Consider the following 19,124-nt stretch of genomic DNA (forward strand, 5'->3'; position numbering starts at 1 on the left):
TTTAAAAAAAGTGTCCCCATTTAAGACACTTTAATAGCTATTGGTGGCAAACTTGTGAAATCTCAAATGCTCTTTAAGGGGGTGTGAGTTCTCGAGGTTTGATGAGGGATAGGGGCCCAATATAAGAGCCAAGTACCAGCACCCATCGCACATCATGTCTGCACACCCCCCGGCCCCCTTATCGCCGGAACCCCAATACCGTCGGTCAAGTTCTCCGGTGATGGTGCCTCGGTGAAGAAAAATACAGCACCAGCACATGCCCGAGCCCAGCATGCGCTGTCGTAACCCTCGGTCCAGTCCAATCTTAGACTAGGAATGAAATCCGTATGCCTAAGTCAACCCTTGAAACGAGCGTGCGGGCGCTCAACCGGCTAGAGGGGCGGGATATGCAAGCCGGGGATCGGTTGGGTCCCCCTCTGCGTGCTATCGATCTTGCTGCCGTAGCCCTCGCTCTGGTCTGATCTTAGACTGGGAATGAACTCTGTACGCCTAAGCCAACCGATGAAACGAGCAGGCGGACGAGCGGGCGGGCACTACGTCGGCCAGAAAGGCGGGATGCACATGCCGTGGATCGATAGGGTTGCAGGTGGGTTTAAGCACATCTTCATATTTCTGTGTGCCAATGCCATTTTTATGGCTTGTAAATTCATACAATGGTCCCTTAAGACTTCACATGAAGTTTCATGGCAAGACGACTCGTTTTATATTTTTCACGATTTTCAAAACTTTTTGCGGTTCGAGAATTTTTACAATTTTTTCGGAAGGAGTTTTGGCCCTAAACTTGGTAGACATGATCCTTGAATTTTTTTTGGCATGCACAAAATAATTTAGCTAAAAACTCCAAGTGTACAAGATTTTGTGACCATTTGAAAAAAGTGTCCCCATTTCAAACACTTTAATGGCTACTGGCAGCAAACCTATAAAATCTCAAATGCTCTTTAAGGGGGTGTGAGTTCTCAAGGTTTGCTGAGGGATAGGGGGCCAGTATAAGGGCCAAGTACCAGCACCCATCACACATCATGTGTGCACACCCCCCCGGCCCCCCCGATCACCGGAACCCCAATACCGCCGGTCAAGTTCTCCGACATGCTCTGACGATGGTGCCTTGACGAAGAAAAATACGGCACTAGCACATGCCCAAGCCCAGCTTGTGTTGCCACAACCCTCGGTCCGGTCCGATCTTAGAATGGGAATGAACTCCGTATGCTTAGACTGGGAATGAACTTTGTATGCCTAAGTCAACCTATGAAACGAGTGTGCGGGCGCTCAGCTGGCCAAAGGGGTGGGATGCACAAGCCAGGGATCGACTGGGTCACCCTCTGCATGCTGTCGATCATGCTGCCACAACCCTCGATCCGGTTTGATCATAGACTGGGAATGAACTCCCTATGCCTAAGCCAACCGACGAAACGAGTGGGCGGGATTTTTTAAAATTTTTTCGAAAGGAGTTTTTCCCCCAAACTTGGTAGACATGATCCTTGCTTTTTTATTGGCATGCAGAAAAAAATTCAGCTAAAAACTCGAAGTGTAAAAGATTTTGTGACCATTTGAAAAAAATGTCCCCATTTCAGACACTTTAATAGCTACTGGCAGCAAACCTATAAAATCTCAAATGCTCTTTAAGGGGGTGTGAGTTCTCAAAGTTTGATGAGAGATAGGGGGCCAATATAAGGGCCAAGTACCAGCACCCATCACACATCATATGCGCACACCCTCCCGGCCCCCCGATCGTCGGAACCTCAATGCCGCCGGTGAGGTTCTCTGACGATGCCCCGACAAAGAAAAATGCGGCACCAGCACATGCCCCAGCCCAGCATGTGCTACCACAACCCTCAGTCCTATCCGATCTTAGACTGGGAATGAACTCTGTATGCTTAGATTGGGAATGAACTCCGTATGCCTAAGTCAACCTATGAAACGAGCGTGCGGGCGCCCAGTCGGGTTTAGGCACATCTTCATATTTCTACGTGCCAATGCCATTTTTATGGCTTGTAAATTCATACAATGGTCCCTTAAGCCTTCACGTAAAGTTTCATGGCAAGACAATTCGTTTTCTATTTTTCATGATTTTCAAAACTTTTTAAGGTTCAAGATTTTTTAAAATTTTTTCAGAAGGAGTTTTGGCCCTAAACTTGGTAGACTTGATCTTTGTATTTTTGTTGGCTTGCATAAAAAAATTCAGCTAAAAACTCAAAGTGTACAAGATTTTGTGACCATTTGAAAAAAGTGTCCCAATTTCAGACACTTTAATGGCTACTGGCAGCAAACCTATAAAATCTCAAATGCTCTTTAAGGGGTTGTGAGTTCTTGAGGTTTGATGAGGAATAGGTGGCCAATATTAGGGCCAAGTACCAGCACCCATCGTACGTCATGTGCGCACACTCCCCCGACCCCCCCGACTGTCGGAACCCCAATGCCGTCGGTCAGGTTCTCCGGCGATGCTCCGGTGATGGTGACCCAGTGAAGAAAAATGCGATACCAGCCAATGCGGGAGCCCAGTATTTGCTACTGCAACCCTCGGACTGGTCCGATACTAGACTGGGAATGAACTCCGTATGCTTAGACTGGGAACGAACTCCGTATGCCTAAGTCAACCCACGAAACGAGCATGCAGGCACTCAGCCGGCTAGTGGGGCAGGATGCCCAAGCCGGGGATCGATCGGGTCCCCCTCTGCGTGCTACCGATCCTGCTGCCACAACCCTCGGTCCAATCCGATCTTAGACTGAGAATGAACTCCGTATGCCTAAGCCAACCGACGAAATGATCGGGCCAAGTACCAGCACCCATTGCACATCATGTGCACACATCCCCCGGCCCCCCGATCGCTGGAACCCCAATGCCGCCGGTCAGGTTCTTCGGTGATGGTGCCCCAGTGTAGAAAAATGTGGCACCAACACATGCCCAAGTCCAGCGTGTGCTGTCGCAACCCTCGGTCCGGTTCGATCTTAGACTGGGAATGAACTCCGTATGCTTAGACTGGGAATGAACTCCGTATGCCTAAGTCAACCCACGAAACGAGCGTGCGATGCGCAGTCGGCCAGAGGGGCAGGATGCGTAAGTCGAGGATTGGCCGGGTCCCCCTCTACATACTGCCAATCCTGCTGCCACAACCCTCGATCGGATCCGATCTTAGACTGGGAATGAACTCCGTATGCCTAAGCCAACCGACGAAATGAACGGGCGGGCGAGCGGGGGGGCACTGCGTCGGCCAGAGAGAGGGATGCGCAAGCCATGGATTGATAGGGTGGTATGTGGGTTTAGGAAAATCTTCATATTTTTGTGTGCCAATGCCATTTTTATGGCTCGTAAATTCATACAATGGTCCTTTAAGCCTTCACGTGAAGTTTCATGGCAAGACGACTCGTTTTTTATTTTTCATTATTTTTGAAACTTTTTGCGGTTTGAGATTTTTTAAAATTTTTTCACAAGGAGTTTTAACCCCAAAATTGGTAGCCGTGATACTTCTATTTTTTTTGGGATGCATAAAAAAATTCAGCTAAAAACTCAAAGTGTACAAGATTTTGTTACCATTTGAAAAGAGTGTTCCCATTTCAGACACTTTAATGGCTACTGGCAGCAAACCTGTAAAATCTCAAATGCTCTTTAAGGGGGTGTGAGTTCTTAAGGTTTGAGGAGGCATAGGGGGCCAATATAAGGGCCAAGTACTAGCACCCATCGCAAATCATGTGCGCACACCCCCTTGGCCCCCCCAACCGTCGGAACCCCAATGCCATCGGTCAGGTTCTCCGACGATGCTCCGACGATGGTGACCCGGTGAAGAAAAATGCGACACCAGCAAATGCCCAAGCCCAGCATGTGCTGTCGCAACCCTCGGTCCAGTCTGATATTAGACTGGGAATGAACTCCATTTGCTTAGACTGGAAATGAACTTCGTATGCCTAAGTCAACCCACAAAATGAGCATGCGAGCGCTCAGCCTGCCAGTGGAGCGGGATACGTAAGCCGGGGATCAATTAGGTCCCCCTCTGTGTGCTGCCGATCCTGCTGCTGCAACCCTCGAGCCGATCTGATCTTCGATTGGGAATGAACTCTGTATGCCTAAGCCAACCGACGAAACGAGCAGGCAGGTGGGCGGGTGGGCACTACGCCGGCCAGAGAGACAGGATGCGCAAGCCGTGGATTGATAGGGTGGTAGGTGGGTTTAGGCACATCTTCATATTTCTGTGTGCCAATGCCATTTTTATGGCTTGTAAATTCATACAATGATCCCTTAAGCCTTCATGTGAAGTTTCATGGCAAGACGACTCGTTTTCTATTTTTCACGATTTTTGAAACTTTTTGCGGTTCGGGATTTTTAAATTTTTTTCGGAAGGAGTTTTGGTCCCAAACTAGGTAGACATGATCCTTGTATTTTTGTTGGCGTGCACAAAAACATTCAGCTAAAAACTCGAAGTGTACAAGATTTTGTGAACATTTGAAAAAAATGTCCCCATTTCAGACACTTTAATGGCTACTGGCAGGAAACCTGTAAAATCTCAAATGCTCTTTAAGGGGGTTTGATTTCTCAAGGTTTGATGAGGGATAGGGGGCCAATATAAGGGCCAAGTACCAGCACCCATCGCACATCATGTGCGCACACCCCCCCGGCCCCCTGGTCGTCGGAACCCTAATGCTATCGGTCAGGTTCTCTGGCGATGGTGCCCCGACAAAGAAAAATGCTTCACTAGCACATTCCCAAGCCCAGGATGTGCTGCCGCAACCCTCGGTTCGATCCAATCTTAGACTGGGAAAGAACTTCGTATACTTATACTGGGAATGAAGTCCGTATGCCTAAGTCAACCCACGAAACGAGCATGCGGGCGCTCAGCCGGCCAGAGGGGCGGGATGCGCAAGCCAGGGATCGGTCGGGTCCCCCTTTATGTGCTACTAATCTTGCTACCGTAACCCTCAGTCCGGTCTGATCTTAGACTGGGAATGAACTTCGTATGCCTAAACCAACCGACGAAACGAGCTGGCGGGCGAGCTGGCGGGCACTACGCCGGCCAGAGAGACGGGCTGCGCAAGCCGTGGATCGATAGGGTGGTAGGTGGGTTTAGGCACATCTTGATATTTCTGCGTGCCAATGCCATTTTTATGGATTGTAAATTCATACAATGGTCCCTTAAGCCTTCACGTGAAGTTTCATGGCAAGATGACTCGTTTTCTATTTTTCACGATTTTCAAAACTTTTTGCGCTTCGGGATTTTTTAAAATTTTTTTGGAAGGAGTTTTGGCCCCAAACTTCGAAGACATGATCCTTGTATTTTTTTTGGCATGCACAAAAAAATTCAGCTAAAAACTCGAAGTGTACAAGATTTTGTGACCATTTGAAAAAAGTGTCCCCATTTCAAACACTTTAATGGCTACTAGCAACAAACCTGTAAAATCTCAAATGCTCTTTAAGGGGGTGTGAGTTCTCGAGGTTTGATGAGGGATAGGGGGCCAATATAAGGGCCAAGTACCAGCACCCATCGCACATCATGTGTGCACACCCCCCGGCCCCCCCAATCGTCGGAACCCCAATGACGTCGGTCAGGTTCTCCGACGATGCTCCGGTGATGGTGCCCCGACGAAGAAAAATGCAGCAACAGCGCATGCCCGACCCCATCATGTGCTGTCGTAACCCTCGGTCCAGTCTGATCTTAGACTAGGAATGAACTCCTTATGCTTAGACTAGGAATGAACTCCGTATGCCTAAGTCAACCCACGAGACGAGCGTGCGGGCGCTCAGCCGGCCAGAGGGGCGGGATGCGCAAGCTGAGGATCGATCGGGTCCCCTTCCATGTGCTGTCGATCCTGCTACTACAACCCTCGATCTGGTCTGATCTTAGACTGGGAATGAACTTCGTATGCCTAAGCCAACCGACGAAACGAGCGGGCGGGTGGGCGGGCAGGTGGGCACCACACCGGCCAGAGAGATGGGATGTGCAAGCCATGGATCGATAGGGTGGTAGGTGGGTATAGGAACATCTTCATATTTCTGCATGTCAATGCCATTTTTATGGCTTGTAAATTCATACAATGGTTCCTTAAGCCTTCACGTGAAGTTTCATGGCAAGACGACTCGTTTTCTATTTTTCACGATTTTCAAAACTTTTTACGGTTCGAGATTTTTTAAAATTTTTTCGGAAGGATTTTTGGCCCCAAACTTGCTAGACATCATCCTTGTATTTTTGTTCGCATGTATAAAACAATTCAGCTAAAAACGCAAAATGTACAAGATTTTGTGACCATTTGAAAAAAGTGTCCCCATTTCAGACACTTTAATGGCTATTGGCAGCAAACCTGTAAAATCCCAAATGCTCTTTAAGGGGGTGTGAGTTCTTGAGGATTAATGAGGGATAGGGGGCCAATATAAGGGCCAAGTACCAGCACCCATCGCACATCATGTGCGCACACCCCCCGACCCCCCCAATCACCGGAACCCCAATGCCGTCGGTCAGGTTCTCCGACGATGGTGCCCCGGCGAAGAAAAATGCGACACCAGCACATGCCCGAGCCCCGCATGTGCTGCCGCAACCCTCGGTTGGGTCCGATCTTAGACTGGGAATGAACTCCATATGCTTAGACTGAGAATGAACTCCGTACGCCTAAGTCAACCCATTAAACGAGCGTGCGGGCGCTCAGCCGGCCAGAGGGGTGGGATGCGCAAGCCAGGGATCGACTGAGTCCCCCTCTATGTGCTGCCGATCCTGCTGCTGTAACCCTCGGTTCGGTCTGATCTTAGACTGGGAATGAAACGAGCAAGCGGGCGGGCAGGCGGGCACTCCGCCGGCCATAAAGACGGGATGCGCAAGCGTGGATCGATAGGGTGGTATGTGGGTATGGCACATCTTCATATTTGTGCATGCCAAAGCCGTTTTTATGGCTTGTAAATTCATACAATGGTCCCTTAAGCCTTCACGTGAAGTTTCATGGCAAGACGACTCATTTTCTATTTTTCACAATTTTTAAAACTTTTTACGGTTTGGGATTTTTTTTAAATTTTTTCGGAAGAAGTTTTGGCCCCAAACTTGGTAGACGTGATCCTTGTATTTTTTTTGGCATGCAAAAAAAAATTCAGCTAAAAACTCAAAGTGTACAAGATTTTGTGACCATTTGAAAAAAGGGTCCCAATTTCAGACACTTTAATGGCTACTGGCAACAAACTTGTAAAATCTCAAATGCTCTTTAAGGGGGTGTGAGTTCTCGAGGATTAATGAGGGATAGGGGGCCAATATAAGGGCTGAGTACCAGCACCTATCGCACATCATGTGCGTACACCCCTCCGGCCCCCCCAATCGTCGAAACCCAAATGCCGTCGGTCAGGTTCTCCGATGATGCTCCAGCGATGGTGCCCCGACGAAGGAAAATGCGGCTCCAGCACATGCCAGAGCCCAGCATGTGCTACCACAAACCTTGATCTGGTCCGATCTTAGACTGGGATTGAACTCCATATGCTTAGACTGGGAATGAACTCTGTATGCCTAAGTCAACCCACGAACCGAGCGTGCGGGTGCTCAGCCGGCCAGAGGGGCGGGATGCGTAAGCCGATGATCGACGGGGTCCCCCTCTGCATGCTGTCGATACTGCTACTGCAACCCTCAGTTCGATCCAATCTTAGACTGGGAATGAACTCCGTATGCCTAAGCCAACCGACAAAACGAGCGGGCGGTCGGGCGGGCACTACGTCGGCCAGAGAGACGGGATGCGCAAGCCGTGGATCGATAGTGTGCTAGGTAGGTTTAGGCACATCTTCATATTTCTGCATGCCAATGCTATTTTTATGGCTTGTAAATTCATACAATGGTCCCTTAAGCCTTCACGTGAGTTTTCATGGCAAGACGACCCATTTTCTATTTTTCATGATTTTTGAAACTTTTTACGGTTTGGGATTTTTTTAAATTTTTTGGGAAAGCGTTTTCACCCCAAACTTGGTAGACGAGATCCTTGTATTTTTGTTGGCATGTTCAAAAAAATTCAGCTAAAAACTCGAAGTGTACAAGATTTTACGACCATTTGAAAAAAATGTCCCCATTTCAGACACTTTAATGGCTACTGGCAGCAAACCTGTAAAATCTCAAACGCTCTTTAAGGTGGTGTGACTTCTCGAGGTTTGATGAGGGATAGGGGGCCAATATAAGGGCCAAGTACCAGCGCCCATCACACATCATGTGGCACACCCCCCCCGATGCCCCCGATCACCGGAACCTCAATGTCGTCGGTCATGTTCTTTGGCAGTGCTCCGGTGATGGTGCCCCGGTGAAGAAAAATGCGGCACCAACACATGCCTGAGCCCAGCATGTGCTACCGCAACCCTCAGTCCGGTCCGATCTTAGACTGGGAATGAACTCCATATGCTTAGATTTGGAATGAACTCCGTATGTCTAAGCCAACCCACGAAACGAGTGTGCAGGTGCTCAACCGGTAAGAGGGGCGGGATGCACAAGCTGGGTCCCCCTCTGCGTTCTTCCAATCCTGCTGCCGCAAACCTTGGTTCGGTCTGATCTTAGACTACGAATGAACTCCATATGCCTAGGCCAATAGATGAAAGAAGTGGGCGGGTGGGCGGGCACTACTCCGGCCAGAGAGACTGGATGCGCAAGTCGCGGATCGATAGGGTGGTAGGTGGGTTTAGGCACATCTTCATATTTCTATGTGCCAATGGTATTTTTATGGCTTGTAAATTCATACAATGGTCGCTTAAGCCTTCACGTGAAGTTTCATGGCAGCACGACTCGTTTTCTATTTTTCATGATTTTAGAAACTTTTTACGGTTCAAGATTTTTTAAAATTTTTTCGGCAGGATTTTTGGCCCCAAACATGGTCGACATGATCCTTGTATTTTTGTTAGCATGCACAAAAAAATTCAGCTAAAAACTCGAAGTGTACAAGATTTTATGACCATTTGAAAAAAGTGTCCCCATTTCAGACACTTTAATGGCTACTGGCAGCAAACCTGTAAAATCTCAAATGCTCTTTAAGGGGGTGTGAGTTCTCGAGGTTTGATGAGGGATAGGGGGCCAATATAAGGGCCAAGTACCAGCACCCATCACACATCATGTGTGCACACCCCCCCGGCCTCCCGGATCGCCGGAACCCCAATGCTGCCGGTCAGGTTCTCCGGCAATGCTCTGACGATGGTGCCCCGGCGAAGAAAAATGTGGTACCAGCACATGCTCGAGCCCAGCATGTGCTACCGTAACCCTTGGTTCGATCCGATTTTAGGCTGGGAATGAACTCCGTATGCCTAAACCAACCGATGAAACGAGCAGGAGGGGGGGCGGGCGGGCACTATCCCGACCAGAGAAACGGGATGCACAAGCCATCCATCGATATTGTGGTAGGTAGGTTTAGGTACATTTTCATATTTCTACGTTCCAATGCCATTTTTATGGCTTGTAAATTCATACAATGGTCCCTTAAGCCTTCACGTGAAGTTTCATGGCAAGACGACTCGTTTTCTATTTTTCACGATTTTCAAAACTTTTTACGGTTCGGGATTTTTTAAAATTTTTTTGGAAGGATTTTTGGCCCTGAACTTGGTAGACGTGATCCTTGTATTTTTGTAGGCATGCACAAAATAATTCAGCTAAAAGCTCGAAGTGTACAAGATTTTGCGACCATTTGAAAAAAGTGTCCCCATTTCAGACACTTTAATGGCTACTGGCAGCAAACCTGTAAAATCTCAAATGCTCTTTAAGAGGGTGTGAGTTCTCGAGGTTTGATGAGGGATAGGGGGCCAATGCAAGGGCCAAGTACCAGCACCCATCGTACATCATGTGCGGACACCCCCATTCCCCCCGATCGCTGGAACCCCAATGCCATCGGTCAGGTTCTCCGACGATGCTCCGACGATTGTGCCCCGAAGAAGAAAAATGCAGCACCAGCACATGCTCGAGCCCAGCATGTGCTGCCGCAACCCTCGGTCCGGTCTGATCTTAGACTGGGAATGAACTACATATGCTTAGACTAGGAATGAACTCCGTATGCCTAAGTCAACCCACGAAACGAGCGTGCGAGCGCTCAGCCGGCCAGAGGGGCAGGATGCACAAGCCGAGGATCGGTCGGGTCCCCCTCTATGTGCTATCAATCCTGCTGCCATAACCCTTGGTCTGATCCAATCTTAGACTGGGAATGAACTCCGTATGCCTAAGTCAACCGATGAAACGAGCGGGCGGGCACTATGCCGACCAGAGAGACGGGATGCGCAAGCTGTGGATCGATAGGGTGGTAGGTGGCTTTAGGCACATCTTCATATTTCTATGTGCCAATGCCATTTTTATGGCTTGTAAATTCATACAATGGTCCCTTAAGCCTTCACGTGAAATTTCATGGCAAGACGACTCGTTTTCTATTTTTCATGATTTTCAAAACTCTATGCGGTTCAGGATTTTTTAAAATTTTTTTGGGAAGAGTTTTGCCCCCAAACTCGGTAGATGTGTTCCTTGTATTTTTGTTCACATGCATAAAAACATTCAGCTAAAAACTCGAACTGTACAAGATTTTATGACCATTTGAAAAAAGTGTCCCCATTTCAGACATTTTAATGGCTACTAGCAGCAAACCTATTAAATCTCAAATGCTCTTTAAGAGGGTGTGAGTTCTCAAGGTTTGATTAGGGATAGGGGGCCAATATAAGGGCCAAGTACCAGCACCCATCGCACATCATGTGCGCAAAGCCCCCCCCGACCACCCCGATCGATGAAACCCCAATGCCGCCAGTCAGGTTCTCCGGCAATGCTCCGACATGGTGCTCCGACGAAGAAAAATGCGGTAGCAGCACATGCCGGAGCCCAGCATTTGGTGTCGTAACCCTTGGTCTGATCCGATCTTCGACTGGGAAAGAACTTCATATGCTTAGACTAGGAATGAACTCCGTATGCCTAAGTCAACCAATGAAACGAGCATGCGGGCGCTCAGCCGGCCAAAGGGGCGGGATGTGCAACCCGGGGATCGGTCGAGTCCCCCTTTACGTGTTGTCGATCCTCTTGCTGCAACCCTCAGTCCGGTCCAATCTTCGACTGGGAATGAACTCCGTATGCCTAAGCCAACCGACGAAACGAGCGGGTGGGAGGGCGGGCACTACGCCGGGAAGAGAGACGAGATGCGCAAGCCGTGGATCGATAAGGTGGTAGGTGGGTTTAGGCACATCTTCATATTTCTACATGCCAAAGCCATTTTTATGGCTTGTAAATTCATACAATGGTCCCTTAAGCCTTCACGTGAAGTTTCATGGCAAGACGACTCGTTTTCTATTTTTCATGATTTTTGAAACTTTTTGCGGTTCGAGATTTTTTAAAATTTTTTTGGATGGAGTTTTGGCCCCAAACTTGGTAGACATGATCCTTGTATTTTTTTGGCATGCACAAAAAAATTCAGCTAAAAACTCGAAGTGTACAAGATTTTTGTGACCATTCGAAAAAAGTGTCCCCATTTTAGACACTTTCATGGCTATTGGCAGCAAACTTATAAAATCTCAAATGCTCTTTAAGGGGGTGTGAGTTCTCAAGGTTTGATGAGGGATAGAGGGCCAATATAAGGGCCAAGTTCCACCACCCATCACACATCATGTGCGCACACCCCCCTCGGCCCCCCCGATCGCCAGAACCAGAATGCCGTCGGTCAGGTTCTCCGTATATCTAAGCCAATCGATGAAACGAGCTGGCGGGCAGGCGGGCACTATGCTGGCCAGGGAGACGGGATGCACAAGTCGTGGATCGATATGGTGGTAGGTGGGTTTAGGCACATCTTCATATTTTCTGCGTGCCAATGCCATTTTTATGGCTTGTAAATTCATACAATGGTCCCTTAAGCCTTCACGTGAAGTTTCATGGCAAGACGACTCGTTTTCTATTTTTCATGATTTTTGAAACGTTTTACAATTCGGGATTTTTTAAAATTTTTTCGGAAGGGGTTTTGGCCCCTAACTTGGTAGACTTGATCCCTGTATTTTTGTTGGCATGCACAAAAACTTTCACCTAAAAACTCGAAGTGTACAAGATTTTGTGACCATTTGAAAAAAGTGTCCCCATTTTAGACACTTTAATGGCTACTGGCAGCAAACCTGTAAATTCTCAAATGCTCTTTATGGGGGTGTGAGTTCTCGAGGTTTGATGAGGGATAGGGGGCCAATATAAGGGCCAAGTACCAGCACCCATCGCACATCATCCGCGCACACCCCCCGGCCCCACCGATCGTCGGAACCTTAATGCCGCCGATCAGGTTCTCCGATGATGTTCCGACGATGGTGCCCCGGTGAAGAAAAATGCGGCACCAGGACATGCCTGAGCCCAGCATGTGCTGCCGCAACCCTCGGTTTGGTCCGTTCTTAGACAAAGAATGAACTCCATATGCTTAGACTGGGAATGAACTCCGTATGCCTAAATCAACACCCGAAAATGAGCTTACGGGCGCTCCGCCGGCCAGAGCGGTGGGATGCGCAAGCCGAGGATCGGTTGGGTCCCCCTCTGCGTGCTGCCAATCCTGCTGCCGCAACCCTCAGTCTGATCCAATCTTACGATTTTGGAAACTTTTTACGGTTCGAGATTTTTCAAAATTTTTTCGAAAGGAGTTTTGGCCCCAAACTTGGTAGACGTGATCCTTGTATTTTTATTGGCATGCACAAAAACATTCAGCTAAAAACTCGAAGTGTACAAGATTTTGTGACCATTTGAAAAAAGTGTCCCCATTTCAGACACTTTAACGGCTACTGGCAACAAACCTGTAAAATCTCAAATGCTCTTTAAGGGGGTGTGAGTTCTCGAGGTTTGATGAGGGATAGAGGGCCAATATAAGGGCCAAGTACCAGAACCCATCACACATCATTTGCGCACACCCCCTAGCCCCCCAATCATCGGAACCCTAATGCCGCTGGTTAGGTTCTCCGGTGATGGTGCCCGACGAAGAAAAATGCGGCACCAGCACATGCCCGAGCCCAGCATGTGTTGTCATAACCCTCGATCCGGTCTGATCTTAGACTAGGAATGAACTCTGTACGCCTAAGCCAACTGACAAAACAAACGGACGGGCAGGCGGGCACTACACGTACTAGAGAGACGAGATACGCAAGCCGTGGATCGATAGGACGGTAGGTGGGTTTAGGCACATCTTCATATTTCTGCATGCCAATGCCATTTTTATGGCTTGTAAATTCATACACTGGTCCCTTAAGCCTTCACATGAAGTTTCATGGCAAGACGACTCGTTTTCTATTTTTCATGATTTTTGAAACTTTTTGCGGTTCGAGATTTTTAAAATTTTTTCGGAAGGAGTTTTGGCCTCAAACTTGGTAGACTTGATCCTTGTATTTTTTTTGGCATGCACAAAAAAATTCAACTAAAAACTCGAAGTGTACAAGATTTTGTGCCCTTTTGAAAAAAGTGTCCCCATTTCAGACACTTTAATGGCTACTGGCAGCAAACCTGTAAAATCTCAAATGCTCTTTAAGGGGGTGTGAGTACTCGAGATTTGATGAGGGATAGGGGGCTAATATAAGGGCCAAGTACCCACACTCATCGCACATTATATGCGCACACCCCCCTGGCCCCCTGATCGTCGGAACCCTAATGCCGCCGATCAGGTTCTCCGACGATGCTCCGGCGAAGAAAAATGCAGCACCAGCACATGCCTGACCCCAGCATGTGCTGTCGCAACCCTCAGTCCTATCTGATCATAGACTGCGAATGAACTCCATATGCTTAGACTGGGAATGAACTCTGTATGCCTAAGTCAACCCATTAAACGAGAATGCGGGCGCTCAGTCGACCAGAGGGGCAGGATGCACAAGCTGGGGATCGATCGGATCCCCCTCTGCGTGCTGTCGATCCTGCTACCGCAACCCCCAGTTCGGTCTGATCTTAGACTAGGAATGAACTCCGTATGCCTAAGCCAATCGATGAAACGAGCAGGCGGGCGGGCGGACGAGCTCCACGCCGGCCAGAGAGACGGGATGCGAAAGCCGTGGATATATATGGTGGTAAGTGAGTTTAGGCACATCTTCATATTTCTGCATGCCAATGCCATTTTTATGGCTTGTAAATTCATACAATGGTCCCTTAAGCCTTCACGTGAAGTTTCATGGCAAGACGACTCGTTTTCTATTTTTCATGATTTTTGAAACTTTTTACGGTTGGGGATTTTTTAAAATTTTTTCGAAAGGATTTTTAGCCCCAAACTTGGTAGACATGATATTTGTAATTTTTTTGGCATGCCCAAAAAAATTCAGCTAAAAACTCGAAGCGTACAAGATTTTGTGACCATTTGAAAAAAGTGTCCCCATTTTAAACACTTTAATGGCTACTGGCAGCAAACCTGTAAAATCTCAAATGCTCTTTAAGGGGGTGTGAGTTCTCAAGGTTTGATGAGGGATAGGGGGCCAATATAAGGGCCAAGAACCATCACCCATCACACATTATGTGTGCAAACCCCCGGCCCCCCCGATGCCGGAACCCCAATGCTACCGATTAGGTTCTCCTGCGATGCTTTGACGATCGTGCCCCAACGAAGAAAAATGCGGCACCAGCACATGCCCGAGCCCAGCATGTGCTACTGTAACCCTCGGTCTGGTCCAATCTTTGACTGGGAATGAACTCCGTATGCTTAGACTGGGAATGAACTCCGTATGCCTAAGTTAACCCACGAAACAAGCGTGTAGGCACTCAGCCGACCAGAGGGGCGAGATGCGCAAGTCGGGGATCAACCGGGTCCCCCTCTGTGTGCTGCCGATCCTACTGGCATAACCCTCAGTCTGGTCTGATCTTAGACTGGGAATGAACTCTGTATGGCTAAGCCAACTGACGAAACGAGTGGACGGGTGGGCACTACGTCAGCCAGAGAGACGGGATGCGCAAGCCGTGGATCGATAGGGTGGTAAGTGGGTTTAGGCACATCTTCATATCTCTTCATGCCAATGCCATTTTTATGGCTTGTAAATTCAGACAATGGTCCCTTAAGCCTTCACATGAATTTTCATGGCAAGACGACTCGTTTTCTATTTTTCACGATTTTTGAAACCTTTTACGGTTCGGGATTTTTTAAAATTTTTCTGGAAGGAGTTTTAGTCCCAAACTTGGTAGACGTGATCCTTGTATTTTTTTTGGCATGCACAAAATAATTCAGCTAAAAACTCAAAGTGTACCAGATTTTGTGACCATTTGAAAAAAGTGTCCCCATTTCAGACACTTTAATGGCTACTGGCAGCAAACCTGTAAAATCTCAAATGCTCTTTAAGGGGGTGTGAGTTCTTGAGGTTTGATGAGGGACAGGGGGACAATATAAGGGCCAAGTACCAGCACCCATCGCACATCATGTCCGCAAACCCCCCGGCCCCCTGATCGCCGGAACCCAAATGCCGCTAGTTAGGCTCTCCGGCGATGCTCCTACGATGGTGCCCCGACGAAGAAAAATGCAGCACCAGCTCATTCCCGAGCCAGCATGTGCTACCCTAACCCTCGGTCTGGTCTGATCTTAGACTGGGAATGAACTCCGCATGCTTAGACTGGGAATGAACTCCATATGCCTAAGTCAACCAACGAAACAAGCGTGCAGGTGCTCAGTCGGCCAGAAGGGCGGGATGTGCAAGCCGGGGATCAATCAAGCCCCCCTCTGTGTGCTACCGATCCTGCTACCACAATCCTCAGTCTGGTCCAATCTTAGACTGGGAATGAACTCCATATGCCTAAGCCAACTGATGAAACGAGCGGGCGGACAGGCGGGCAATACGTCGGCCAGAGAGACGGGATGCACAAGCCGTGGATCGATAGGGTGGTAGGTGGATTTAGGCACATCTTCATATTTTTATGCGCCAATGCCATTTTTATGGCTTGTAAATTTATACAATGGTCCCTTCAGCCTTCACGTGAAGTTTCATGGCAAGACGACTCGTTTTCTATTTTTCATGATTTTTGAAACTTTTTGCGGTTCGGGATTTTTTAAAATTTTTTCAGAAGGAGTTTTTGCCCCAAACTTGGTATACGTGATCCTTGTATTTTTTTGGCATGCACAAAAAAATTCAGTTAAAAAGTTGAAGTGTACAAGATTTTGTGACTATTTGAAAAAAGTGTCTCCATTTCAAACACTTTAATGCCTAGTGGCAGCAAACCTGTAAAATCTCAAATGCTTTTTAAGGGGGTGTGAGTTCTCAAGGTTTGATGAGAGATAGGGAGCCAATATAAGGGCCAAGTACCAGTACCCATCGCACATCATGTGCGCACACCCCCCGGCCCTTCCGATCATCGGAACCCCAATGCAGCCGGTCAGGTTCTCCGGCGATGGTGCCCCGGTGAAGAAAAATGTGACACTAGGACATGCTCGAGCCCAACATGTGCTGTCGTAACCCTCGGTCTGGTCCGATCTTAGACTGGGAATGAACTCCGTATGCCTAAGTCGACCCATGAAACGAACGTGCGGGTGCTCAGTCGACCAGAGGGGCGGGATGTGCAAGCCATGGATCGGTCCGATCCCCCTCTACGTGCTATCGATCCTGCTACCGCAACCCTCGATCTGGTCTGATCTTAGACTAGGAATGAACTCCGTATGCCTAAGCCAACCGACGAAACGAGCGGGCGGGCAGGCGGGCGGGCGGGCACTACGTCGGCCAGAGAGACGGGATGCGCAAGCCGTGGATCGATATGGTGGTAGGTGGGTTTAGGCACATCTTCATATTTCTACATGCCAATGCCATATTTATGCCTTGTAAATTCGTACAATGGTCCCTTAAGCCTTGACGTGAAGTTTCATGCCAAGACGACTCGTTTTCTATTTTTAACGATTTTTAAAACTTTTTACGGTTTGGGATTTTTTAAAATTTTTTTGGAAAGAGTTTTAGCCCCAAACTTGTTAGACGTGATCCTTGTATTCTTGTTGGCATGCACAAAAAAATTCAGCTAAAAAATCGAAGTGTACAAGATTTTGTGACCATTTGAAAAAAGTGTCCCCATTTCAGACACTTTAATGGCTATTGGCAGCAAACATGTAAAATCTCAAATGCTCTTTTAGGGGGTGTGAGTTCTCAAGGTTTGATGAGGGATAGGGGGCCAATATAAGGGCCAAGTAACAAAACCCATCGCACATCATGTGCGCACACCCCCCGGCCCTCCCGATCGTCGGAACCCTTATTCTGCCATTCAGGTTCTCCGACGATGCTCTGATGATGGTGCCCCGACGAAGAAAAATGTTGCACCAGCACATGCCCGAGCCCAGTATGTGCTGTCGCAACCCTCTATCCAGATCGATCTTAGACTTGGAATGAACTCTGTATGCTTAGATTGGGAATGAACTCCATATGCCTAAGTCAACCCACGAAACGAGCGTGCGGGCGCTCAGCCAGCCAGAGGGGCGGGATGCGCAAGCTGGGGATCGGTTGGGTCCCCCTCTACTTGCTGCCACAACCCTTGGTCTAGTCTGATCTTAGTGGGTGGGCAGGCACTACACCGGCTAGAGAGACGGGATGCACAAGTCGTGGATCAGTAGGATGGTAGGTGGGTTTAGGCGCATCTTCATATTTCTGTGTGCCAATGCCATTTTTATGGCTTGTAAATTCATACAATGGTCCCTCAAGCCTTCACGTGAAGTTTCATGGCAAGACGACTCGTTTTCTATTTTTCACGATTTTTGAAACTTTTTGCGGTCCGGGATTTTTTTAAAATTTTTTTGGAAGGATTTTTTGCCCCAAACTTGGTAGGCGTGATCTTTGTATTTTTGTTGGTATGTACAAAAAAATTCAGCTGAAAACTCGAAGTGTACAAGATTTTGTGACCATTTGAAAAAAGTGTCCCCATTTCAGACACTTTAATCGCTACTGGCAGCAAACCAGTAAAATCTCAAATGCTCTTTAAGGGGTTGTGAGTTCTCGAGGTTTGATGAGGGGTAGGGGGCCAATATAAGGGCCAAGTACCAGCACCCATCGCACATCATGTGCGAACACCCCTTGGCCCCCCCGATCGCCAGAACCCCAATGTCGCCTGTCATGTTCTCTGACGATGCTCTGACGATGGTGCCCCGAGGAAGAAAAATGTGGCACCAGCATATGCCCGAGCCCAGCATGTGCTGTCGCAACCCTCAGTCTGGTCCCATCTTAGACTAGGAATGAACTCCATATGCTTAGACAGGGAATGAACTCTGTACGCCTAAGTCAACCCATGAAACGAACGTATGGGCGCTCAGCCGGCCAGAGGGGCAGGATGCGTAAGTCGGGGATCGATCGGGTCCCCCTCTGCATGCTGCCGATCCTGTTGGCACAACCCTCAGTCAGTCCGATCTTAGACTGGGAATGAACTCCGTATGCCTAAGCCAACCAGCAAAACGAGCGGGCGAGCGGGCGGGCGGGCATTACGCCGGCCAGAGAGACGGGATGCGCAAGCCGTGGATCGATAGGGTGGTAGTTGGGTTTAGGCACATCTTCATATTTCTACGTGCCAATGCCATTTTTATTGCTTGTAAATTCATACAATGGTCCCTTAAGCCTTCACGTGAAGTTTCATGGCAAGACGACTCGTTTTCTATTTTTCACGATTTTTGAAACTTTTTACAGCTCAGGATTTTTTAAAATTTTTTTGGAACGAGTTCTGGCCATAAAGTTGGTAGACATGATCCTTGTATTTTCATTGGCATGCACAAAAAAATTTTGTGACCATTTGAAAAAAGTGTCCCCATTTCAGACACTTTAATGGCTACTGGCAGCAAACCTGTAAAATCTCAAATGCTCTTTAAGGGGGTGTGAGTTCTCAAGGTTTGATGAGGGATAGGGGGCCAATATAAGGGTCAAGTACCAGCACCCGTCGCTCATCATGTGCGCACACCCCCCCGGCCCCTCGATCGTCGAAAGCCCAATGCCGTCGGTCAGGTTCTCCGATGATGCTCTGGCGATGGTGCCACGGTGAAGAAAAATATGGCACCAGCACATGCCCGAGCCCAACATGTGCTACCGTAATCCTTGGTCCAGTCTGATCTTAGACTGGGAATGAACTCTGTATTCTTAAACTGGGAATGAACTTCGTATGCCTAAGTCAACCTATGAAACGAGCTTGTGGGCACTTAGCCGGCCAGAGGGGCGCGATGCGCAAGCCAGGGATCGATCGGATCCCCCTTTGCGTGCTGACGATCCTGCTGCTGCAACCCTCAATCTAGTCCAATCTTAGACTGGG

The sequence above is a fragment of the Durio zibethinus genome, chromosome 1 (assembly GCF_047325235.1).
Source record: "Durio zibethinus cultivar Kanyao isolate XHJ-2024 chromosome 1, ASM4732523v1, whole genome shotgun sequence".
Lineage (NCBI taxonomy): Eukaryota > Viridiplantae > Streptophyta > Magnoliopsida > Malvales > Malvaceae > Durio > Durio zibethinus.